Raw genomic sequence first — 27891 nt, 5'->3', positions numbered from 1 at the left:
ATCTATGAAAACCACCAAACACACGGACCCCAATTACTATATCCTTCTAGGTGCATTATATAGATGTATCTTCTAGCACACCAGTTTTTCAAAGTTCTCTCATTCAAATTTTACTACTGAATTTCCTGGCTGCAAACACTCCATTCAGTCAAACAGAAGCTGAAAGCAAAATAACCACTGGAATATTAAAACAACCTATATTTGAATATATATTCTAAGAGATATTCAAGTTCTAACCAATCACAAATATATGCTTACATTTCTATAGAATTAAATAGAATGCTAATTGTTTTCTTTGTTTTTGAAATATGTATAAACACAAGATTTCTTTCTAGTTTCTTTACATAAGCACAGCATTTTTCTGCTGATTTATAGAAGTTTCACCCAATAAAGATTTGTTATTTTGCTACTAAGAAGTGAAGCTTTTTAATCACAACAGGAAGATGTGTTGTTTTGGTACAAAGAATGTGAAAAAGTGAAGAAATTTTGATCACAAGATTTTTTTACTACTGTTTGGCATTTCATTTACAAATATTTCTTACTACTACAGCTTGGTGTTTTACCTTAGCTTGAATAGCTCAAAAAGCTATTCTTTCACATTTTTTTCTAACATAATAGAGTGTTACTGCCTTTCTTTTTTTATTGAAGATTTTAACATTGAAACAGTAATATATAAGTAGTTACATAAGTAAAAAAACAAAAGCAAATATATAAAAAACAGCAAAAACAACTATTTACAATAAGAATTCTAAAAAGAAAGATAGAAAAATCAAATAATAGCAGTAATTATTTAACTATTAAAGTCTGGTTATCCAGCAGTTTTTTGAATATCAACTAAATATTATATAAAGAGGTGATTCTAGATGTTCTTGTCTTGATCGTAATAAGTTCAAATTGGCATACTTCAGTTCCCATGTTTATGAATTCTTTCATTGTAGGAGTAGATTTATTTTTCCAATTTTTGGTAATGACTTTTCTTGCTATTGTTAAAATACTCCACAAAAGAGGGCATTTTATTCTCATAACACATGTAGGAATTGGTGGATTAAATAAAATGAGAGATTTGGTTAACAAAATATTATTGAAAACAGCCTGTAAAAGAGAAATAATATTATACCAATATGACTTAAGCTTTATGCAACCAAGAAACGTATGCTGCCAACCAGCTTTAACATTCAGTTTACATCTCCAGCATCCAATACCTTTTTTCATAGATTAATTCAATTCTGTGTGGTGTAATAAAAATTCCATACATGAACTTCAACGAGAATATTCTCCAGTTTGGTGAAGAAGTAGTTTGTTTAGAAGACATTTTCACTTGAAGGATTATTGTTAATAAGTCTAGAATAATCCCAATAGCCTTTTCTATAGTATATTGTTGATCCTTAATCACTTCATATATTTTAGATAAAAGTTCTTTCCCTATTGTATTCTGGTGTATTAAGATAGTTAAAAGGTCAATAAATTCAGGGAATGAGTTTATTACTGTTGGTTGCATTAAATTGATCTTATGTTCAACTAATTGTCTACAGTTTTGAATTTCTGGCCACATATCTATGTTTAAATCAAACTTATTTGTGAAATGTCAATATATTCTAACTTCCCACTATCCAACAACTGATATCAATATAACAGATATTTTTCTTTCAATGTAATCATTGTTGTTAGATTGAATGCATTCATATTATTTTGAGTGTAAGCTGTAAGAAAGAAAAAAAGAGCCATGCTTTATGTTTAGTACTCTTGTAAATACATTTTTTAAAGGTAGTTAACATCATGTTAGTATAATAAAAAATTAATTGATGTATTTTTACTTTCTGTGAAATAGTCTTTTCTTAGAGAATGACATTTATTAATTAGTATTTTAGTATGATGTCATTTTATCAGATGATTAGATTTAAACCAAATGTTTCCTTGAATTTCTTTCCATTTAACATTATAATTATTGTTTAACAAAGAAATTATTGTCTTAATTGATGATAAAGGATATATTTCTAAATCTGGAATGCCAATACCACCTAATGCCCAGTCTTTAATGTGATGATTTAAAGCAAACCTAGGTTTATTGGGAGATCAAAGACATTTCAGAAACAAAAGATTATACTCTTTTATACTACTTTTTGGTGAAGGGAGAGATAAAGATTGTATTATATATAAAATTTTAGGAAGAATAATTATTTTAATTAAAGAAAGTATCCCTTCCATGATAAAAAAGTACTTGTGCCATCTATTAAGAATATGTTTTAGGGAATTTAAATTATTATTGTATTTAAATGTTATTATATTTTAATATTATCTGTCAAAATTATCCCCAAGTAATCATTTATTTGTCTTCAACAAAGTATTTAGAGTTTTTTATCTATTTTAATAGAACTACAATTGATAGGTGATATTTTACTTTTATTTTTATTAAAACAAAGTCCTGATTTCTTCTGGAAGATTTCTATTCCACTGAATATTGCCATAAAAGAAGAATTACAATCCTTAGGTGTCAAAAAGATATCTCCAAATAAATGCATTTTGGAGATTATATTATTATTTATTTGCATAACTTTTATGTGTATATTTGATCTTATATAATTTGCAAAAGGTTCCATAATTAGAGTAAAGAGCAATGGAGACAGAGGACAGCCATGTTTAATATCTTTTGAAATTATAATTGACTGAGAGAGATATGACCAGCTCATTCTTACCACCACTAGAGGTAGCAACATCCTTGACCTGGTCATTACTAACATGGGCGACCATTGCTCTACAACAGTAGTTAACTCCTCCCTGGTTATATCTGACCACAAACTAATCACCCTGGAAATCCACACCCCCCCCACAAAGGTAACTACCATTAAAAACTTCTCCAATGCTAACTTTGGGCTCCTAAAACAGAGTTGGCTAACTTCATGGCATCTATGCAAATGGGCAAATGGAGAATAGTTGCATGACCACCGAGTCATACACCAATGCATTGTACAAACACGTACACAAATACATGGATCTTGCCATACCCAATAGAACCAAGATGCTCCCCTCCAAAAAATGGAAGTCAATCTGGTGGTCCCCTGCCATAAACAAACTCTACAGCAGAAGGAGGAAACTGATGTGGAATAAGGTGAAGTCCCAAGACTAGAAAAACTCCCTTATCAGCTTCAACAAAAATTTGAGATCTCTCATCAAATCCTCTAAAGCTAGCTATGAAAACAGAATTGCAGCAGATAGTAAAGACAACTACAAGGCCTTCTGTAATTATGCAGCCAATCTCCATGGCAATACCCAGATTTGCTCTGAGCTACTGCACAATGGTACCTCCTATACCAAGCCAACAGATATTGCCAGTGTACTGGCCGACAGATTCAGTGCCAACTATACCCCCCACCAAAGGACCAGTCACAATACCAGTAGATTGCCAGGCACCCAGTATTACTGCTGCACAGGTTAAAGCAGCACTGTCCAAGGCCAAGAATACAGCTTCCATGGGACCTCACAATATCCCTGGCTGTGCTCTACATGAACTACAGAGTGAACTGGCACCTCAACTGTGTGCTCTGTTCAATCACAGCCTCACCTCAGGCTTTGTCCCTACTGAATGGTGCACTGTTACAGTTATTCCTCTCCACAAAGGAGGAGTAACTACATAACCTGGGAACTATCGCCCCATTAGCCTGATGAGTCTGATATGCAAAGCAATGGAATGCATCATCATGGACCTAATAAACAAGGATATAGGGAATCTCCAAACTCTGGATCCCACACAGTTTGGTTTTGTGAAGAGCAGATCATGCCTGCTCAACTTGGTTGACTTCTTTGAGTCAGTCACCAGAGCTGTGGATGAAGGTAAGGTGGTTCATACAGCCTACCTTGATCTGGCTAAGGTGTTTGCTACCATTCCCCATTCAGGAATCATATAAAAACTCACTAAGCTAGGCATCAACCCCTATATCACTAGGTGGGTTGTAAACTGGCTCACAGATAGAACCCACAGTGTGATAGTAATGGACTCCAAGTCAGACTGATGAACAGTCATGAGTGGAGTCCCATAAGGTTCAGTCCTGGGCCCTCTCCTGTTTGGTATCTACTTCTCTGAAGTCCAGGCCAACACAAAGGATCTCTGGCTGACAAAGTTCACAGACAATTGCAGGTTGGGAGCTATTATTAGCTCCCCAAGTGTTGTCATCTTACAGAAAGGCCTCACTGAGACCAACGACTGGTGTCAGAACCATGGCCTTAAGCTCAGTGCCAAAAAATGTGTCTTCATCCCCTTTGGGAAAAACCCGGTTCCCATAAATTACCACATCGATGGTAGTCCACTAAACACAGAAGGTGTTATAAGAGATCTGGGAACACAGGTTGACAGCAGCCTCTCTTTTGACCAACACATTGCCACTGTGGTCAGAAAGTCCTTCTATGTGGCACATCTCAATAATAAGGGTTTTGCATCCAGGAAGAAAGAGGTCATTGTCTCCGTCTACTCTTCCCTCATTAGGCCAGTCATCAAGTACAATGCCCCATTTGGCATGTACCTCACTTGACACCTGCAACAACTGGAGAAGCCACAAAAGTACCTCACAAAGAGGATCCTAGGCCTTAAACATTTGTCCTATATGGGTAGACTCAAAAAACTCCAACTATTCTCTGTCTCATATCACCTACTTAGAGGCGATCTCTGCTTGCCATACAAAGCCATGTCTGATCCAGCTCTGTTATAAATGTTACATCTAAAGAAATCCCAATCCCTCCACATCACATGTTCCAGTGACCTCAACCTCATTGCCACAATCAACAGAATGTGCTGGAAGGACAGGTTCATAACCCAGAGACTGCTCTTGCTATGGAATAGACTTCCCATACATGTCAAACAGAGCAGCTCACTGGCCCTCTTGAAGAGAAACCTTGATGAGTGGATGGGAAATAGAAAATACACCCCAGGGACCACTCCAGTGGCTCTACTCAACAGAGGCACTGGGAACTAAGGTCGGGTGGCACAATGTCAGGGTAATCCCATGGGCTAGATTTGTAAAGACTCCAGGGCCATGAGCCTAGTACAATCCTATGAACCTATCTTGATATAAGCAAAAGGATTTTCATAGTTTAATACATTGTAAGAAATTACACAAAAAGTTACACTCCTCCAGTACTAATAAAAGGTATTTCCTGTTGACTGAGTCAAATGTGCTATTGATATCTAAACTAACTTTAGTATTTATTTTGTATTGTTAGCATAATCTATTATTGTTAATACTCTTTTGATATTGCCATAGGTATTCCTGTTAAAAATAAAAACAGTCTGATCATTATTCACCAATATAGGAAGAAAATGTTTTATTCTACAAGCATAAATAGCCATGAATGTTTTATAATTTACATGTAATAATTAAATTGGTCTATATGAAGAGCATTATGTTGAATGTTTTTCAGGTTTTAAAACTAGAGATATAAGAGTGTTTTTCCAGGAAGGTGAAACCTTTGCTAGACTCTTAACTATTGAATATACATCCAGCAAAATACTCAAAGCATCTTTAGACATTATTTTATATAGTTCAGGTGTTATGCCATCATTTCCAGGGACATTATTGGGTTTTAATTTATTAATATCAGTTTTGATTCAGACATTGAAATAGGCTTATCAATTAATTTCATCTGATCTTCTGATAATCTGTTTTCAGTATAATTTTTTATAAATGTTTTAATTACATCTTGCATATCCATTGTTGGTTTTTACTGATTCATTTTATTAATATGGGTCTAAATACATCAAAATGTTTTCTATTTCAGTAGCCTTTTTTTACTACTAGGAGAATGTAACTCTCTAATGTGATTAGATTTAATTATCACATTTGTTCTAGTAGCTAATGTATGCATGAATTTAGGATTTATAGAATAATTAGTTATTTTAATCTTTTCTAAATTAATCATGGTTTTATGATGTACAACCTCTAGATACTTACTATATAATCTATTTATCTCTTCTGACAATTTATTATCCTCTCTTTAACTCACTAATTTTAACTTGTCAATTTTGATCTTGTAAATCTATCAATTCCTTGTCCCATTGTTTTCTCTTTAGAGCATATCAACCTGTAATTTCACAAATAAGTATGCTTTCAAAGAATCCCATACAAATATTTCAGAAATATTACCTATATGATTAATTTCAATAAAAGACTGAATGTCTTTATTAAAGAATTCCTTACATTTTTTCATATTTGTTATATAGGCAGGAATCATTTTAATGGAAATTTTCTTGATAAAATTCAGCATAACTTCAAATGTTATTGCATTATGGTTCGATAATGGGCAGAAGACTACTTTAACCTTACCTAGTTTATTAGTAATATCATTTGAGACATATACCCTATCTGTTTGAGATTGTGTTCCATGTCTGTGTGAAAAATGTGTAAAGAAAAGAGAGTATAACACTGACAATTTATGAATATCTGTAATATTAAATAAATCAATAAATTCTATTAATGCTTTTTCTGAAGTAGGTTTCCTGCATTTACTATTAGTATTAGAATCTTTATCAAGTAATATACAGTTAAAATCTCCTGGAAGAATAATGCTTCATCTAGAATTTTGAGTTATTTCTTCCAATTGCTGTTTAACAGCTTGAACTACCATTCCAGATATCCAATAACATTAATAAAAGTATATATTTCCATTTTAATCTCTAGAGTCACAGAGCAAAACTTTCCCTTTTCATCATTATGAGTATTTAAGATTTTATGTATTGGCATAGAATTATTCCATAATGTAGCTACCCCTCTTTTCTTTTGTTTATAATGAGAACTAGTCAAAACAGAAAAAATGCTTTGCATTAAGTCTGCCTATATCATCTTGTATGAAATGTTTTTCCTGTAAGAAAATAATCTGGGAATTAAATATCTTTAGACATTTATATAAGCTACCCCTCTTACAACCATTATTCATTCCATTAACATTAATGAATATACATTTTAAGTAAGTCATGTAAATATAAACGCATTCTGAATAATACCCTCAGGAATTCACAGGTGTGATATTGTCAGAGCATCACCTCCACATGTGCTGAACTGCTTATTTATAAAAGTAAATCTGACAGCTTTATAATTAACAGTTACATGCATACTACCAATGTAACTATAACCACTAAAAGAAAAAAAATGCGTTGTAAAATTTTACACATAAATATCTGTTTTCTCTCTCTCCCTTCAGGAGTATAATCCTCCTGGTTTGAATAGGAGTCCTATCCAAATACACCAACCAATCAACAAGTAAAAGTCAAACCTCCCTCTACTACCATTGAAAAATAGAAAAAACAAAAGGTTTTAATCACTGAAAAAATAAGAGAAATTTCAAATTATACATGTTTTAAATTGTCAATAGTCTTTTAATGTTTATTATATATTTAAACTAGAAAGTATAATATAGTCATTTGATTCAGTTTTAACCTGAAAAGCATAACAAATAGTAAAATATTTAAATCATCCATTTCATTTTAGTAATAAAAAATGAACTTTATCACCCAATAAGAATAATTAATCTAATACTATGGAGGTGAAGCATTTAGTTTCCTATGTAAAATCATTAACAGTATTAACTAATAATATACTCTTATAAACAAATGTCAGACAGATCTAATACATTAAGTATAACATATAAAATTGCTAGTTCTTGTAATACTTGTAAATAAAGAAGTCATTATATGTTTCTATATGCATGCCATAGACAACAATACTTTTTGATATAGTCTAGCATGTGTCCTCAGGTTGCAAAGACTAAGTAAATATATAAACCATAGTATGTTTCAGATTAACTCTTTCAATATGTACCTTGTCTGTCATAAGGATACATTTTACACATTTGAAATTCAAATACTGTTTCATATAAACCACATTTATAAAATACATATTTGTAAAAGTATAAGCACTTTCTACTTTTTTAACAATTTTATTAGTTTGCAAAAAATGAAAAAGTATTTTTTTTAAATTTCTTTACTTTGTGATTGGTATGCAACAGAACGATTAACTTAGGTATATGTTTGTTAAAGATCATGAATAATCGAGAAAAACTTGATTTCATCTTACAAGAAAACCTTAATTAGAACAAAGTATTCTCCATTGCTAATTGAAATAACATATTCAACATGAACTATGGTTCTTATTAAACCTCTACTTTCATATTAATATATTTACAATAAAACATAATAAAATTTCAGTACCGGCTAAAGCTCTGTCACTCTTATTAAATTTTCCATTAAATATACATTACTGATATTACTTGAATATAATTCACTACCTAGAAGAGTCATAATGTAACAATCATAGAGACTGTCATGCAGTCCTTGTTTTTCATCCCTCTCAGAAATAATCAATAGAATGCTAAATTCATTTAATGTAAAAGCAACAGTATTTATACCTGTCATAACACTGATTATAATTAAATTCACTTTCATGAAACATCAAGTCTTTGCTGTTACGTCTGTGCTATATTACTGATCTTTTAACTACAACTATGTAACGTGCTCCAGAACTGAGAAATTAATAAGAGAATTCTCTATCTAATTTTTAATTTAATAACAAAGGCATGTCACATGAATGGAATTTCAGTCTTTTAGAGCACATCATATGAATTAGAAAAATATAATATCACTAGTTGTCATTCATATTAATACTAGTTGTATTCTCATATTCTGGAAAAAAATGAATTGGGACATGTCTATAAAATATAATGCTGGGTATTGCTTAAAGAGATACCCTGTTATACAGGGAATGTTTTTTTGGGGGAAATACAGTGTAGATGCAGAAATTAAATTATATGCTGGTAAGAGATCTTAATTTCAATGTAACCATTTTTATGCTAAATGTATGGAGATACAATAGGCTAAGCTTAAATTAAATTAGGTGTGTTATGGTATCATGAGTTAACTTTGTATAATATTGTAAGGAAAAATGTTAACGCCGTTGCTTCTAAGAGAACTCAGCTAAGTTAAAATCTAAATTAATGCAGAGAAAATGCAGACTTAGTTAAATAGTAGGTGCTTATTAGTTTTAGAATTATTGGGCAGTTTTCATTGTCTCTGGGTTTGCTGTTCTGTAACAATTATCCATTAAGAGTGTTGCAAAGTCTTGTATTAAAAACAGTCACTTTTTATTTGAATACATGACTTCTTTCATATATTTTTAGCACAGCTAAAAAGGAACCTTTAAATCTGCTTGTTTAATCGCCCTTTGACCTTTTACACTGGACATCAAAACTACATGGTTCCCATTTAAATGATAACTTGTACATCTCGCACTGTGCCTTTCCTTAACAACTGCAAAATAGGCCTCAGAACTACAGAGGGAACTTCAGTAAATCTCAACTGTTTTTTTGTTTTAAAAAGGAAAATGGACTAACTTCGAGCTTTCACAGTAGGTGCATGAGCTGACGTTATTCAAAATCAGCACAGCTGTTGTTCGCAGCTTTAACCAAGAACCTGAACTGCTGTTTTCTCACTGAAAGCAATAGCAAAAATAAACAGTGGCAAGTGCACTCTGTTTCTTTGTCTCCAACACTACAACACCATTATTATAATACATAGCCAAAATAAGAGACCCTGGAAACTACAGACCCATAAGTCTCACTAGTCTTATATGTAAAGCCATGGAAAGAATTATCATGGAAATAATCAATAGAGATGTTGTAAACATCCAGACACTGGCCCCAACTCAGTTTGGTCTTGTCAAGGTCAGATCATGCCTACTCAACCTGGTGGACTTCTTTGAGAAAGTAACCAATGCAATGTATGAGGGAAAAATGGTTCACACTACCTACCTTGACCTGGCCAAGGCATTTGACATAATACCCAACTCGGGCATTGTTGACAAACTCAAAAGGTTAGGGGCAAACTTATATGTCACTTGGTAGATAGCTAACTGGCTCACAGACTGGACCCAGGAAGTTAAAATTGGGGAGTCCACCTCTACAAAGAGGGCAGTCACAAATGGAGGCCGTCAGGGATCAGTCCTTGGACCGCTCCTTTTTGGCATTTACTTCTCTGAAGTCAAGGCTAATGTCATTGGTCTTGGGCTGACTATATCTGCTGATAATTGCAAATTAGGAGCTGTCATTGAATCCTACACTGACACAAATATTCTCCAGGAGGGGCTGACACAGACAAAAAAACGGTGTCAGAGACATAGACTAAAATTAAATGCCAAGGAAAGTATAATAGAAGTCATCCACCCTGGTAACTATCATATTGACAATAAACCCCTTAGAGATGACCCAGTAGTCAGGGACTTAGGGACACGCATATATAGCAATCTAGCCTTTGACTATTATGTGTCTACAGTAGTGAGGAAATCATTCTATGTTGTGCAACTTATAAACAAAGGTATGGCATCTAAGTCCAAGGAAGTCATTGTTCCACTGTATTTGGCATTCATCAGACCTATCATTGAGTACAATGCCCCTTTGGTATGTACCTAACCAGGCATATCCAACAATTGGAAAGTCTACAGAGGTTCCTCACTAAAAGAATACAGGGCATAAGTAAAGTGACCTATGCAGACTGCCTCAAGGCCCTATTCCTGTATTCTGTCTCCTATAGGCTTTTGAGAGGAGATCTATACCTAGCATACAGGGCATTGTCAGACCCCACTTTGATTGACCTCCTGCATAGCTGCAAAACAAACAGCACCAGAGTTACCCATTCTAAATAGGACCTGTTGGAGAGACATCCCAGAGACTACTCTGTCTATATTACAGACTCCCCATCTATGTGAAGTAGAGTATCAGTATTAAAATAAATTAATAATATGTTTATGTAATTTAAAATATATATTAAGTATATAAGGTTATATATATTCTAAATGTAAGGAGAAAAGCTTTCTTTTTCCCCTTATTAATCAAAGTTGTTAGATAATTAAGAAAAAGTGAAAATAAAACTTGATTACCTTTTGGAAGAATGCATCCATGTTTCCTTCCTTTCCATTCAAGACTAATATTAATAGAATTGAGTACACTTTATCATGGAAACTTAGAAATATACTAATATACTGTTGTTAAATAATATTAAAAGTATATTAAGTTAAAAGTTATTTTTCCTTTAGTTTCATTTTCTTCTCATTAGTTTTCCATCCATTTCTTTCAGCTTGTCTTTTCAAGGAGCTGTTGTTCCAATCCATTTCTTCACAGTATTTTATTTATTTTCAGGAATGGCATAGCAGTGTCCAGTTCCTCAAGTGATTTGGTGTCATCAGGAAGAAATATTTTAAGTCTGGCAGGAAATTGCAAGTGGACTTTAATCTGTATTTTCTTTAATTCTTTTATCAGTAGTAAGACACTCTTTCTTTTAACCATCACAGCAAAGGAATAGTCAACCAAAGGCAGGGGCAACTAAAGATCCATGTGGTCTTTCAATACCATGCAACATAACTTCAGGTAAATTCAAAATCCTAGGAAGCTGAGATGGTAAGAAGTTTACCATGCTTTTCCCTTCTATTTTTCAGGCAAAACAAAAATATGGATATTATTTCTCCTAGATCTGTTTTCCATGTCATCAGTTTTATTTAATAATAAGGTGTTTTACCTAAGTAAAAATTCAATATTGTTTTCACCTTCAGATATCATTCCATCCATGTCATTCAGAGCATCCTCTGTACTAGAAATCTGAGATTTCTGTTATTTTAAAGTCTCATATATTTCTTCCATTTGTTTGGAACATTTTTCTTTAAAGTTATCTAATTCATTGCACATTTTCCATTTTTTAAGAAAGTTCCTGTATATAAGTAAGAACTGACTAAAGTTCTTTTTTCAAGGAAAAGTCCTGTGAGTGACTTATTTCTTGTTTACAAGTAAAGAAACTTTTCAAATTCAGAATTTGACAGGAAACAATGAAATATATAAACATTTTTTAGATAATATCCTTCAAGAAAATGTTAAGAAAATGTATCCACTCAAAAAAAGTGTCAAGGATATCTTAGAAATATAATTTTCTGTCAAAAATAGAAATAAAGTAGCACAGCACAAGAAATCTGTTGCTAGTCAGTCAGCATCCTGACCACGCCCCTGTTACTGCCTTTCTGACAGTGCTTGCTAACTGCTTTATGGCTTCAAATGCCAGCAAAACACTTACATTTTTTTTTCTGTAACTACTAGTATATGCAGCAGGTAAAGCTCCATGCACTTCAAAGAATCATGATTGGGTCTCCAACAATAACCCTTCTTTATGTGATCTTGACATGGATGCCAAGATTCAACTTTCAAGATGAATTTCTTGGCATCTATATATTGACCACATAATAAGCCAGTTATGATCAGCAACCCTCTCATAATCCCCTGTGATATATTTATCACTAGTCATGGGACTCTAAAAGCCAGTTCTGTTTGTAGTTATTGTAGCAACTATGACAGCTGAATGCCTATTCCTTTTTAAATCTGCCCAACAAATGTCATGTCCTTTAATTGCAGTCTGTATACACCTGTTGATACCAAAAAAACAAATCTACTTCCTCGCTAAGGTCTGTTTCTAATTGTCACTTAGTGAGATTCATCTATAATCTGTAAAGTCTTTTGTTGTAAAACCTGAAATATTGGTAATTTGATTCTTCTCATAGTAAACTCCACACTACCAGATACAGTAAGTTCTGGTTGACTGTTATCTTATTTCATAAGAGTGCAAGCATTATGCAATGCCTTCTGTCAGTCTGTACCAAAACTATCAACACATTTCTTTAACCTGCTGCAGGCCTGAATCATTGCACATCTCTTTCTCTTTTCTTTTAAAGATAAATCTCTGCAAGCTGAGTTATGTGCAATAAAAGTAATGTATTTTTCAAATGTTTCCAGTTTCTGTTTTTCACTCCAGCATTTTGTATTAGATACCTTAATATATTTTCTTTCTTTTTTGGTTGAAAGAAAGGGCATGTTAGTTATCAGGTTACTTTTTTAGCATGGTACAGTGTATCCTTTTGAGTTAATTTGCTGGTTTACTTTGGAGTCATCTTCAAAATATTTGTTTTGTGAACTCTAAGTTTCTGACTTATTCTAAACTGTTAGTTTCAAGGCTTAGCTTTTTTGTATTTATATAGTTTGACAGTGATCACCAAAATCCTTTCATAGTAACTGTGTTGATTATGGTATTCCTAGGACATGTTATATTTTCAGATATTCCCTTGACTGGCAGTGAGTGCATGCATTCACTTGGAGTTAGAGGAAATATTTTAATATTTCGGTCTTTTTAGGATGATTTTGCATTAAGGCTGGAGAAATCTGCAAACTGTTTCATTTATACTGTTAAGTACAGCACCACAGCCTGAAGGAAGTTAGACACATGTTCTGTATTAAAAATAATTATTTTTTTCAATAATTGTATAGACATAGTTGCCTGTATAGTTTCATTTGAGACTAGCGGCTTTGTTCATTTTGTGATTTTGTTTTTTTTTTTTTTTGTATATGATTTACATTTACTGATTTTCTCATAGATCTGAATGATTTTGTGAGTTTTATGTGCAGCACTTAGCAATCTATTTTATCTTGCTACAGTAATGATGCTGCTTTCTTCTAGGTGGGGCATCTATTCTTTAGAGGCAAAACTCCCCCACAGTTCTATTAGAAAAATTGATTTATTGACATTCTCTAGTCTTGTTTTGACTGATGTAGTACATGTTTCCTAAAATGAGTATGTAACACTGCATTTATATTTTTCATATGCTTCTGCTTGCTATCATTGGCTTGCCATCTCTAGTGTCTAGATGATTTGCTATTATAGGTCTTTCAGTGTTATACTGGTTTGTCTGAGAGCATTACATCTTAATTTAGTGTATAGTCTGTAAATATATTATATGGCTTCTGACTTTAATGTCAGTATCTGTAAAACTGCCACTTTGGAGATCACTCCCAGTCTGGTCTCGAATGTGCCATTTCTTTCTGTGGCCTCCAGTTGTGCTGTTTTAGGCTTATAACTGTTAAAAGAGCATTTTTTTCTTTGGCACAAATAGTTTGGCAGCTTTGCTTTAACATCATATTAGATATTCATCATACTATTCGCTATTGCAGTCCTTACCTTTTGGAATATTCTGCCTGCAGGTAGCCTGAGTAGCTGGCCCGACCTCCTGAGCTCTACCTTCCCCCAAGGTTTCAGCTGACTCCTTCTCACTGCCGCATAAGAAGGCTTGTGATATAGAGGGGTATTAACTAATGCCATCTTCACATCTTTCTTGCTGTGTAGTTTCATAGCTACAAATACTATATCTCAACCTGTGGAACCAAGATTAATTTCCTCGCTTACATCTGGTAGGAGATCTCATCTCAGTGTGGGCCTGACATTCATGGCAGCCCAGGCCAGTATGACCTTCACTAGAGGCTACTTGGATTTAGCTGTGGGTTTCACGTAAAAAACACTTCTGATTCAGAAATCCTGGGACCAAAGCATGGAGGAAAACATAACTGTGAAATAAAAGATGGATGTCATTCAGGCAATGAAGGCTTTTAGTCAGATATTAAAAGAAGTAGCCCTCTAATCATGGCTGACAATACAACAGTGATGTGGTATCAACAAGAGTGAGGTACTCACTCATATCTTTTTTGCAGGCTTGCCACACAAGATTGGGAGATATCCTAAGGGTTGAACTCTGACAGCAGTCTATATCCATTCACAAAAAATGTATTGTCAGACAGGCTGTTAAATGCTCATTCATGACTGCTGAAAAATGGTTCATAGGTAAGTACTAGGCTAGCTGCCCTTGTGGGCCATTTTAAACCAACCCAATTTCCCTTTTTGTGCTCAAAATAACCTATCCCATTTGGTTATAGATTGACTTTATCCATCCCATGGTCAATAATTACATATTACCCCTAATGAGAATAACTGAGATCATACCATAGATATTTTGAAGGGACCCATGCATGAGATAAAGCATTTTGGAGCTGCATGTGCCAATCAGTAGTACAGGGGGCAATTTTCATGTAATTTTCTGTTTCTTATCCATAGATCTAAGCTGCACTTGAAAACGGACAGGGATGAACTTCTTCATCATTCTTCTTCTGTGGCATATCCAGAAGCCAATACCCAAATAAGGCACACATAGCAATAGCACTGCCTGTCTTTTCTTATGCATTCTTAAAGGTTCATGGTTCTGCTGTCTCAGCCTACATAAGTATGGACCATCAGTTGTACACCAAGCATTCAGTAAACCTTTTCCTTAATGGGTCTTACATTTCTGAACACAAAGAAAGCAGATTGCTTCACCAATGGATCTTAACTGTTATTATGAGAAACTGACTCTAGTTCCATTTGTACAAGCTGCAACCGCACCCCTGCAATTCTTATATTGAAAGATAAAATTCTTGATGGCTATCTCTTCTACCAGAAGGGTGTCTAAACTACAAGCACTGAGGTGCTGAGAACCATTTCTAATCTTCTGTCAGGTCAGGGCATCCCTTCATTCCAACCACTCCTGTATGCTTAAGGGGGTCACAGTGATATTATTCATCTACCAGTGTTGTTTCCTAACATTAAAATAACGGAGAACAAACTCTCTATTCACTGCATGCGCACAGATAGCTGAGATTCTTCTTACAAAGGAATAAAGAGGTCAGCAAAACATACAAGCTACATGTTTCTTTGGCAAGGCAAAATAAGGCAAATCGATGCATAAACTGTTTTTAAATGGGTTGCACATTGTATTTCATATTGCTACCCTGCTTATGCTAAATGAGCTCCTGGGTATAACAAAGCCAATTCCACTAAAGCCACTACAGTCACCATAGTGTTTTTCAGAGGTGTCAGTTCACAAGCTACCCAAGAGGCAATGCCCTAGTCCTCTGTGTGCACATTATCCAGGCACTTCAATTTTAGTGTTGCCAGAAGAGTCACAGCTATATTTGTCTTGGCTATCCTACAAGGTTTATTGTATTAACAAATTTTCTCTTATCAACCATCATTGGTTCTCTTGCTTTGGGAATATTTCCATGAACTAAAGACTGCAATAATGAATGGTGCAGTGAACATAGTGCAGTTGTGTTAGCAACTCATCATAAATGATTAATTACATTCATTGCTGCAGCCAGGTCCCCCTCCCCCAGATTCCCCCTTTTCCATTTGATTGGTGTGGTGCACTGGGTTGGGATGACATCCCATCTAATCCAATTTCACCTTCCCCCTCTCATCTACCTCTTGTACTTTGCTTTATTCACTACAGAAGGAGATTAGGGACCTCTAGGGTGTGTTAGTGATACAGGGGTACTATCACTTCATGGTCTGCTAGGACCTAGGCTCTGAAATCTTCTCATCTTGACTTTTAATGGCAGAAAAAACCTAAACATTGCATTGGCTGATGAACCTCTTATATCACCATCATTATGTGTCGGGAGATAGCACACCCTCAAAAAATATTTGTAGTGTAATATTTTTGGTTTCAATGCCAAGAACTGGAAGACACATACAGGCAAGCAGTAATGCACCTGAATCATTTTTTTTAAGTGCACTTAGCTAATGGTATGTCTGTTGTACCCTAAAAAGGGTGAGCATTTTGGTGGTAATTCCCAAGAGAACTGCTCCTCTCACTCCATTTTCCTTTTACTGACTGTGTGCTTATCAATTTTATTTAATTTGAATTTTATGATTTTTGTCTGTTCATTTCCATTTTAATTTGCATTTGCATTATTCATTATGCTGTGTTCTAATTTTGGTTACTCTATCTTCAAATGTACTTCTTTGATAACATTAAATCTGGCAGACTATTTCACAGATTATTTAGAATACATCATAGTGTGTGTGTGTGTGTGTGTGTGTGTGTGTGTGTGTGTGTGTGTGTGTGTGTGTGTGTGTGTGTGTGTGTGATGTGAGATTTTTGTACTTTTATGGCTATCTTAGAGTAGCTATTTTTTTTGTTGCTGTGGGGATAGTTTTGCATCGTGTAATTCACATTCTTCTTCATTTCCACCTTGTATGGTTTGTTTTTTTCATTTTCATCAGGTGTTTTTTTTCTTTTTTCTTTTTTTTTTTTGTCTTTTTGATGTATTTTACAATTTCTGCAGTTCAGTTTGAGTTTTCAGTGCTTTTATTATTGTAAATGATGTTTAATTTGTGTAACAAGCCTGATTCCAGTTTTGTTCTAATTCTTCTTCATTATTGTTTTTATTCAATATACTTGAATTGGAGTTTATGTCCCTGTGTTTTATTGATTTACTGTTTTATGTATGTATGTGTGTATGTATTTATTTATTTATAGTATTTTTGTGTTTTACAGTTTACCCTGCTAAATGATTTTTTTAAGATGGTAGCAGCTTATTGGATTTTGAAGTCTGTGAGGGAGATGGAGTAATGATCTTTGACTGAGTGAAGTCTAATTGTCCTGCACTATCTTCCTACTATATGCACAGAAGATGTAATGCAAATGTAGCTAGTTAGTTGGCTTTGGAGTGGTTCAGGAACATTCTGGTTGAATCTAGAGTTATATCAGGTGGTAAAATTGCTTTGATCTGTTATTTCATGGTGATGGTTTTGAGCATTTTTTTTCCAATTTGATGGTGAATTTTATTGGCATTTTTCTAGTGTAGAAATTGGTGCAGCGGCAACTCCAATTTTTGCAAATTTAATATAAACTTACCAGGAGAGAAAATGTGTTTTAATAGGACCTACTCTATATTTTATGTACTTATGTATGATACATGGATGACATTTTCATTTTGTGATCAGGTAGATTTGAAACCTTATAGGTATTTTTAATAATCTGGTATTTTTAGTTAATTACTTTGATGTCTTATTAAAAAAAAACTGATTCAGCTTTTTTTTAATCTACTATTTTTAGACAGCCTACTTTAACTCTTTCTCAAATAGCTTGACTGGAATTTTACATCTTATAGCACCTACAGTTTTCCTGCTTGGCCATCTTTTGCCTGAGCTAACCTTCTGTGATTGCAGTTTTCCAACCTACCTGTACGCAAATGTGTATATATCTAAAAACTTTAAAAGTTACTAAAAACATTAAAATACAAAGTTATTCAGCACACACTGTTCTTCACAATGGTGATATTAATATGTCAGCCAGACATAATGGTTATTTGATATTGAGTAAGTAATTTGATGATATGTAAATTTAATTATTGTAGTTATGCAAGCAAGTATTATCTCTGTAACCAGAGTAGACAGTCCCCAACTTTCAGTGTGAGTTTTTTTCATGGAGATGTGCTCTTTAGATTGCTGCAAAGTAGTTTTGTAGATGTCGCTCCATTCTTGAGATATTTGCATAATTATGAATGGTATGCATGTTTGGACATTTAATGGACAAAAAATGAAATATCTGCAAAGCAGTGCTTGTAAGAAACCAAATATAAATACAAAGTTTTTTCAGCATTGTGTCTGCTTTCATTTGATAACATGGAATACAATATAAACAACTTCTGATTCATGTTATTAATATAATTATTAACATATGATGTATATTCATAGTATTTCTTAGAAATAACCCACATTATCTGTGGTACAGTGTACCACACTTATCTGCGATGCAATTATTGACCTCTGTGATGACTGGGCATGTAAAATGGTGTTCTGCAATGTATCCAGAAAGACAATGCCAGAGGTATTTTACAGAAACATCATATTTATGCAAACACACATTTTGTATTACCAAACAGGTTTAAATATCTGCTGATCAGTAGCAGGCAGATAACAGGTATCAGTAATAACTTTTGCAGTATTATGAATACTTTCATTGGATATCATGGAGTACCACATAAGCACATTCTGATTCAAGCTTTTAATATAATTATTAACATATCTCATATACTCATAATATTACTGAAAAATAACCATCATATTCTCTGGTACTGAGTACTCCAATTTGACAGAGGAGTTACTCCTGACCTCTGTGGTGACTGAGCAATTGAAATGTTGTTTTACAATATGTCCAAGTGGACAAAGCCGGAAATATTTACAAATAGTTGATATGTATGTGTATATGCATAGTTTATTACTAAACAAGTATAAAAATCTGCAGACTATTAGTAGACAGACAACAGGTATGAGGGATAACTTTAGCAGTGTAATGTAAGCTTTCATTTGATACCACAAAATACCATAATATTAATATGACAGAAGTATTAATAAGGCACATATATGGTATAAAACGAAAACACAATTTATTGATTAATGACCATTAAATGTAGGTCAGTAGACAATCCTGACCTGGATACTAACATATGAAAAGTTGTTCCACCATACTCTTTGTCACTACCGACAGTAAACTGTTCAAACCTGTTTGCCCCAAATGCCAGATTCTGTAAAGTTCATGGAATCCAGTGCACTTTGCTGATATCAGTGTAAAAGTTGTGGCTAACACTGTAATATGTAAATATGCCACAGTGAACTTAGAATATCTTGGCATATAACAGAATTGAGCAGCAGTATTAGCACACTGTCAAGCAGTCACAGCCACTCTGTAAGTCATGAAAACTGTCCCATAAAGCTTGGTGTACATTAACAAAGTTACAGACATTATACTTTCCCAGTGTAAGCTGCATGACATTTGTAAATAATACATATCTGCAGTAATCTTTACAGTAGGCTTAGAGACAACTACAGATGTCTCTGTAAGTCATTTATATAAAATAACGTATAAAATTTCTAATAAAAAATTAATAATGGTAAAGGGCAATCACAACCAAATCAACACAGCTAACATTAGCTAACAATGAATGCAGGACGTGTGTGGGGAACACAGGTAACACACAGGGAAATAGTTACATAGAAAAGCAGATGTGGGGAATGGGTAAAGAAGAGGGACACATGAGGTATATTGGAATAGGAAAATATTAGTAACAGTCAGAGGGACATAGGCATTTTTTTTTTTTTTTTTTTTTTTTTTTTTTTGTGGAAGTAGGGTCCATTTGTTTTTGGAAAATAGAAAGAAAGGCAAAGACAGAAAATGAGGATGAGAAAGGCAACACAGCAGCTATAAACAAACAAACAAATATTATGACATGACAGACAAAGGTTGTAAATAAACAGTAAGGAAAGTTAAGGTACAGAAGTCACACTCTACAACATGGGCAATGGAAAGTTGACAGACAGGATGGGGTGCATACCAGCCATGGCGAAATGCAGAAATTTGTATGTCCCTGTGCACTATTACAGTATGACATTGTAAACTGTAAGTCAGACATGCCTGGAGGGGTATGACTAACGGCATTTGCGTGTTTTAAGGTAATAATTAGGGATCAAAGTAGATGCTGGATATTGAATCTACTACCCAAGCTTTCTGTCAAAACTGCAAGTATAAGCCAAGCAACAGCATTAATGAGTAAATCCAGCCCATGAAATGCTGGAGAATTCCACCAGAGGGCAGAATAGAACCCCAGCCATGCATGTGAAAGACAAACAACAAAGCACAGTGCCAAACAACAGTACAATTGCAAAGCAGAAAAATTAGCTACTAATTACACAAGTAGGTGTACTCAAACCAAACAGTTATGTAAAGGAATGGATATGTCACTGACATATACTGTGCCAAAGGCAACACATAGGTGTAGACATATATGTATGACCTCCATTGGCCTAACAGGAAAATATTGGAAAGCAATGTCCATACACATACACACACCAATGACATGTAATAATATAGTTTTAAAAATGAACAATTAATGCTATATAACAACTATTAAGTTGTGCACATGATGTCCAAAAAAGTATACAGGTTAATATGTAACATACAAGCATGAGAAAAACAAGGATGTATTGCAAGCAATAGCCAGCAACTTGTGTGCACATGTCCTGCATCTGTCTAATGCCCATAGAGTTGGCACACATTGACCATCTAACAAAACAACTATATGAAAATGGACAAGAATTCCAAGAAAGGTGAACATATACCATGCATATGTGAAAGCTATATGACACACTTACAAAGGCAGAAGGGAGTTGGACAACATGTGCCCATATCAAGGAGGACATCCCAGCAAAGCTATGTAGGCAAACTATAAAGTAGGACAACACTAGGGGGCACATAGGGTGGAGCTGATATCAACCCCAACTAAGCGAATTTCCAGTGTATGTCATGTGGGAAGACTGCATTGCTGATATCAACAAAAATGGCCGTGTATAAATCACACTCACACAGTACTGTGCAGTCATATAGCAGCAGGAGGCATAAGTAAACAAGCTAAGAATTGGCATCACATACACATATATACTGTCAAGCCAATGTAAAGCAACATGTGGAATAAATGCCTGCGGTTAGATATCAATGACCAATGGTATGACTGAGCAGAGGAGAGTCCTATGAACAGCATTACTGCATATTAACATGAAGTCAGTGACAGAGACATGTACATAAATCAGTGCATATGTACACCATTTTCCAAAATGTGTGATTTTATGTCAATAAGGAATGCATGCATTAATGTAACATAAGCTAAAGAAGACATACTGTAATGTTACTGAATAAATCAGCAGTACCAGATTGTATACATGAACAGTACATTGGTGGTCTATGCATTCAAAAAAGTAGGACTACCCATATGTGGAAGACACATTTATATGCTACAGCATGGCATCCTCACTGTCAGTACATGCCACACACAATGCCAGTATGTCAGTACAAGTGTCATCCAAAACACATGGGAAAGGACATGGCCTGGTGTCGAAAAGACATGACATGGCAACCCACAAAACATACCCATCTCATTGTGTTACTTGGGAAGTATGGGCAAAATGTTGTTTGCAAGTTGCTGTCAATCCCACCCATGTATACAGTGGAACTCTTGTAGCAATAGTAGCATGTTAACTGCCAAAACTTATGGACAGCAGCATGTTGAATGAAAGTCTCATGTGGTAATTTGTGTCATGCACCTGATGCAACATAATGCTAAATATCACACAGTATATGTTGTGTTCAATTTGCTGTGTATCATATAAGCATGGCAGCAAATTGCTATACATGCACAAGTGTGCCTGTACAGTCCAATCACTTATCTGGCCAACATCATAGTGGCAGAATTACACAAGTGGATCACAGACACAATACTTAAGAGTCCTGAGGGCCCACACTGATGGGGATAAACATCACAAATGATCACATATACTATTTCCTTGAATGAGTCTTGCATAGCCCATGCCATATCCTGGAAAAAATCCCCCATCATGTCCCTCATCTGTGTCAGAAAGATGTCAGTCTTTACCTCCTGGATCAGTCCCCGATAATCCTCTTGTGGTGATGCCGGGAGGCATCTCCTCCACGGTGCAGCAGGGATTATGGCACATACAGGTCTAGCTTCCTTATTGTCATCATTGTCTCCATTGTCATTGGAGGTTTCTGGTAGTGGTCTGGCATGAGCTCATCTTTGATGTCTGATGGGTGAGTGTCAACAGGTCTCATGCTCTGTCAAGTTGAATCAGAAGACTGGAAAGAAAGAAAGTACATATGCATACCTACAACTATATTAGTACATAGCATACTCATTGTGACATAATGCACAAGCAGAAAACAGTCAGTATGAAACCTTAGAATAAGCTATGCCCATAGCCAAGCGTTCCACCATATGTGATGTAGGTCATTAATCAAAACAACAACATTGAAAACCACATGACTAATAGGCCTCACATTCCTTTGAAAAGCATGGTCGACATTAAACACAGACTGATCTGCACATCTAAACCTAACTGACATAAAGTACCATCCCTTCAACATGTGATGTCTGCAAGTGAGGATTAAGGTATATCAGCATTCACTGCAGATGTCATGTCATTAAAATCACATTCTCAGATGATATGGTGTAAAATGGTTATGTAAGAGAAATATAATAAAAATAATTGCTGCTAGCAGGTGGATCTTCATGCACATGACACATTCTCTATATCCTATTATCAATACTTATGGATGTTTTCAGTACAGGCCCAAGACAGGGCCACTGTATTCATCACAGAATGTGTGCAACTTACTCCAGGCCATGCTATGGCATGCATATCACAGCTTACCAGTGGAAATCCTGACATTACCTGAACACTTATCACCCATCATTATGCATGACAAACATGCACACAGCTACACACTTACATATCCTGACATTTGAAGAGAAGCATGCTGTGACAGTGTCAAGCAATACTGACATGGGTCTACATTGCAAAACAGCACTGTGAAATTGACAGCATAACACAACTACTGTGAGCTGCCATTCTTAATACTTGTGATGTATGCCTCACTACATTGCCTAGTGGACTGTCTGAGAGAATATCACTATTCCATTGTTTCCTGTCTTGCATGTGCGCCTTGCACATTGATGTTGGTGTGCGAATGCTAATTGTAATCCAGGTGTCTGTGCATGTAATGAGACATGTCAACAGCCACCAATTAACATATTCATATAATGAAGATGTAGTCAGATGGCAATCCAGTGGGAAATATAAAAGCTATGTGCAAGAGCTGAGCAAGGCAACATGGTAATTGGCTGACCCAACATCAAATCTTTGGATTGCAGTACAACACCCTAGAAATAATGGACAGTCATAAACACTGTGACAGCCTGTGACATATGAAAACATAAGTTATGTTCTAAAAACAGTACAGTCTGTCTACTATGTCAGTGGCCTACATACATTTATGAGTAATCACTTTGTATGACCCTGCAGAATGCGAACAGCATGGTTCTGATTACTGATTATGTAACAGAAAGTTATAAATGATAAGCTGGAATGCCTATGTGCAATAGAAGTATGTCGTAACTAAGCCATCAAAGGTGTTGTAGGGAGATGCGATACCCATGTTGAACTGAAGGGCATGCCAGATATAATCTGCCAGTGTCAACACTGAGACAGCAGACACGTATTCAGTATGTGACTAGACACTGATCATTATGTCCAGGCATAAAAGTATGTAAGCACTATTAACTGGTATGTAAACCATCACAATCAAAAGTACTGTGACAGAGACATGTACGGTTCAAAACACTATCTTAAGCAAATATGGCTTGCTGATAATTCATATGTAAACATATTTTTATGTAATTCATACTTGCAATCACAAGAATTGTGTGACTATTGCACTTACTTTCCAGATGCATGATGGGTATTTCTGTATTAGAAGCAGTGTACATGGCAATGCAGAAAAAAATACAATCTTCTAGCAATGATCAAATTTATTTTAGCTAAGAATTGGTAAAACGTAGTCAGCATACCTCTCTCCTGCTTTGCTCCTCCAGCCTGTGCATCCACTCGATGCACAGAGTACAATTCCTAGTGAACTCGTCATTACCTGCAAAAGGAAAAAAACATATATAATATAAATGATGTAGGTATACAATAACAGTGAAGTATGTTGATTATGTTCTCTAACTTTTAAATAGAATAACATTACAGAATCTGCATACATACTTTAGAATGTTTCATACACAGTCCTTTACACATCGATAGACTAATGAATACAGATTGGAGGGTGTGAGATTCAAACCTGCAACTCTCAGCTATGTTCACACACTAATCCTGGAATATTAATAAGGATCATGGCTTACACTTTACAATATGGTTAAAATAAAGTGCAACATGCTGTGCATTTATGAAAAAATTGCAAGCATAAATGCATGTCAGCAGAGTGGTCACATCACAAAAACACCACTGTAAAATTTCATGCCTCAGACATTGGAACACTCTCATCTAACACATAACTGCTCTTAATAGGCAGATACAAATTCCTGTTCATCACAAGCACATGAATGTAGTTTTGGTGGGAGGGCAGAAAATGTATACATATATTTAAATTTACAAATTATGCTTCAAAAATATCCCAGATATTTGGGGACGTCCCTGTTCTACAGTCAGAATGTATATCTGACCATCTCACTCCCTCAAAATATAAGTATGAGAAGGTTAGTGAACTGGAATTAATAAACAATGACACATTTGTACATTAAATGCAATATGCCAATGTTATCTTATTCCACATTCTTTTTGCAAAACTATCCCAGTATGTTCAAGCTTTACTCATACAACTGTAGTGAGAGAGCTACTGTTGGCTGAATGTTATGGATAATGGAGATATTCATAGAAATCTAACCAATAAATGCTTTAGTTATAAACATCCACAAAATACCTGCTGATATCAATAAGCAGGAAATCTCTAATAACATTTTCAAAACTTTTAGACAGACACAACAAACAAAATTTAATTAACGCTATCCTCTATGTGGATTTGAACCAACAGTTAGCTACAATATATGCACATTGTCCTCTTTCTTTACAAACTAAGCTAACGTACAGCAGAATGCCTCTCTTCTTAACAAACTATTGTTGTGTGTATGTATCTGTATCCCTGCGAATAACAGAGGAATATGGAAACATCTGACACTTAAGTGCTGTAGTTCCTCATGCTCCACACAACTGCCAGATAACATCATATTTTACAATGCAGAATATATGTGTAGACACTCAGACCTACAGTGGTCTTGTGTTAAACAAATGGGATTGTAATAATACTATGCACCTTGTAAAGCAGAAAGGACTAAAGGATGTATGCATGAGTTACTTATTCACACATTCACAAGTACACTTGGCAGTACTCTTGAAGTATTACAGATGATGGAGAAATGAGTATCCATCACTGGCCTAGGCACTATAGGCATCAGTGACACACGACCATACTGGATGTTTGAAATGATATGCCTATATGTTGGAAAACAGAAACTTCTAAACCATTTAGTAGTATGCACATGATAGACAATATTAAAGAAATAAACCCCATGGGAATCAAACACATAATTAGAGGGAGAACAATCATCTTACTTCCTTGGTTATCCATATGAATTAATTATCAGAACAGTGAGATAATGGATTAAAAATGTATACACTGGACATATGGGGCACCGCTGTAGCACTGATTTCCTTAGGAATGTTCAGTTATATTTAGGTTTATGCACTTACTGTAGGCATCTATCAGCTATCTCCACATCTCTGTGACCCCTTGATGAAGATCCTCATTGTCCCTCCAATGCAGTTAATTGCAGCGGTGGTAAACCTACGCTCCAGTCCTTTAGATTCCCATATGACATCGATACTCCCTCTCAATTTGGTTCCATATATCGATCATCATGAATTTCCGTGGTCCGGCTCTCTTATAATGCTCCACTCCAGTGTAGATGGTCAGCATCTGGGTAGTCTCCTCCTCAGTCCAGTTGAGTGCCCAGACATGTTGCAGCCACCTGGAAACAACAATCTTGGTAATAATGTTGATGAAGTTGATAGATCACAGTTCAATACATTGCTCACTGAGGTCCCACTCCGTTCGCAGATAGCAATGGTCTGATCTGTAAATGTATCAAAATCACAACTTAAAAGTGATGCCTGTGGAATGGTATCAGATGATTGGAAGGTAATGGGCATGTGCTACATATGGTCCTATTTAATGATACCTATTGGATATGTGTGCAAACTTTCCTGTTACACTGAGCTATCGGTTAATGCATCAAATTTTGAGAACTCATGTGGATGTGCATAAATGGAATTCCAAAACCTTGAATTTTAATGAATCTCCTTAATTATGTATGGCACAAATGGGATTTAAAAGCTGTTTGCACATAGCTGGTCTTATTTTCAGGTATACCTGACTCAAGTAGCTGCAAAGGTAATTTTGTACCTACTAGCATTGCTTTGTTGGGCTAGGCTTCTCTCCTTATAGACCTACATTATCATTACTCCTTAGAAATGTGTGTATATGCATCGAAAATTGTGTGCAATATAAAAATGTATGGGTTGTAGGATTGACCTCAGTGCATACAGATGGATACATCTGCATCACTAACATGCACTGCTTCCATTTGCAGTTGTACAGGAAAATGTAAACAGCACCAGTGAACAGTACGTAAGGATGTGCAAACAGACTTTCAGTATATATTGCTGGTGACTTGGTGTAGTCTGTGTTATGTAATCTCAGTACCTCTTCCTGGTACATTAAGTCCCCCTTCAATTTAGTACCTTGAGGCATTGAACTACACACTGTTTGCCACTTATGATATCATCAGGAGGTGCCATCAGAACATAGAGAATCAGGAAATAGTTGAACAGCTGTACAGCATGTAGTACATTCAAACATACGTTTTCTAAAAGATAGTAAATATAACTCTCCTGATGTAACTAACTAAAGTAAAAACTACATCTTTTAGAGCCAGAAAGCCTAATTTACAAGATGAGAGCACAATTACAGGAACAAGAAAGAAGTGATTAAAAAATAAATAAATAAATAAATAAACTTTACCCACAATTTTTAAGGGCTACAGACAATTTGGCTACAGTGAAATTTGGTAAGAAACAAAGATTTATTTATGAAGTGGTATGGGTATTAGACATACATTTGAATTTGGCCACACTGATTCTTTTACAAATAGGCCATCAGGAATATTTAAATGTAGCTTGTATAACACTTTTGTTTTATACATAATGCAAAATACAGTTTTCTAGGCATTATGAACATGACTGTTACATGCAAAAGGCATTATGATTGTTTTACTGAGGTTATTTATGCTAACATATGTTTATTTAGTCTGTTCAGTTTTGTACACTGGTAAGAACTTTCAGTGCACTCAGACAATGCATTTATCAGCATAATTGCACTAGCAAGATGTCTGTTTAGTTAAAGAGCAGAAAAGTATATCCATCTTTCAACACATTCTTCCTTTTGTCTTGGAATAAGTTACTGTTATCCCCAGAGATGGTGAATGAGAAATCTGTTTACTGTACTGAGAACTTGCTTGGTAACTTAGGTTAAATGTAGTCAAGTTCCATGGTTTAAATAATAATGTTTCCATAAAAAAGTTTTCTCAAGATAAAACATCAGCAGTTTGATTGGTTTATTGATTTTAGGGAAATTAATGTGTTTGTATTTTAATTTGTATTTAACTTTATTGATTTGTTGATTTTAACCATGTGATTTTATATAATTTGTTTGCAAA

The sequence above is a fragment of the Protopterus annectens genome, chromosome 3.part0 (genome assembly GCF_019279795.1).
Source record: "Protopterus annectens isolate FY-2018-M chromosome 3.part0, PAN1.0, whole genome shotgun sequence".
Lineage (NCBI taxonomy): Eukaryota > Metazoa > Chordata > Ceratodontiformes > Protopteridae > Protopterus > Protopterus annectens.
The sequence above is the reverse complement of the archived record's forward strand: the minus strand, read 5'-3'. Positions refer to the sequence as shown.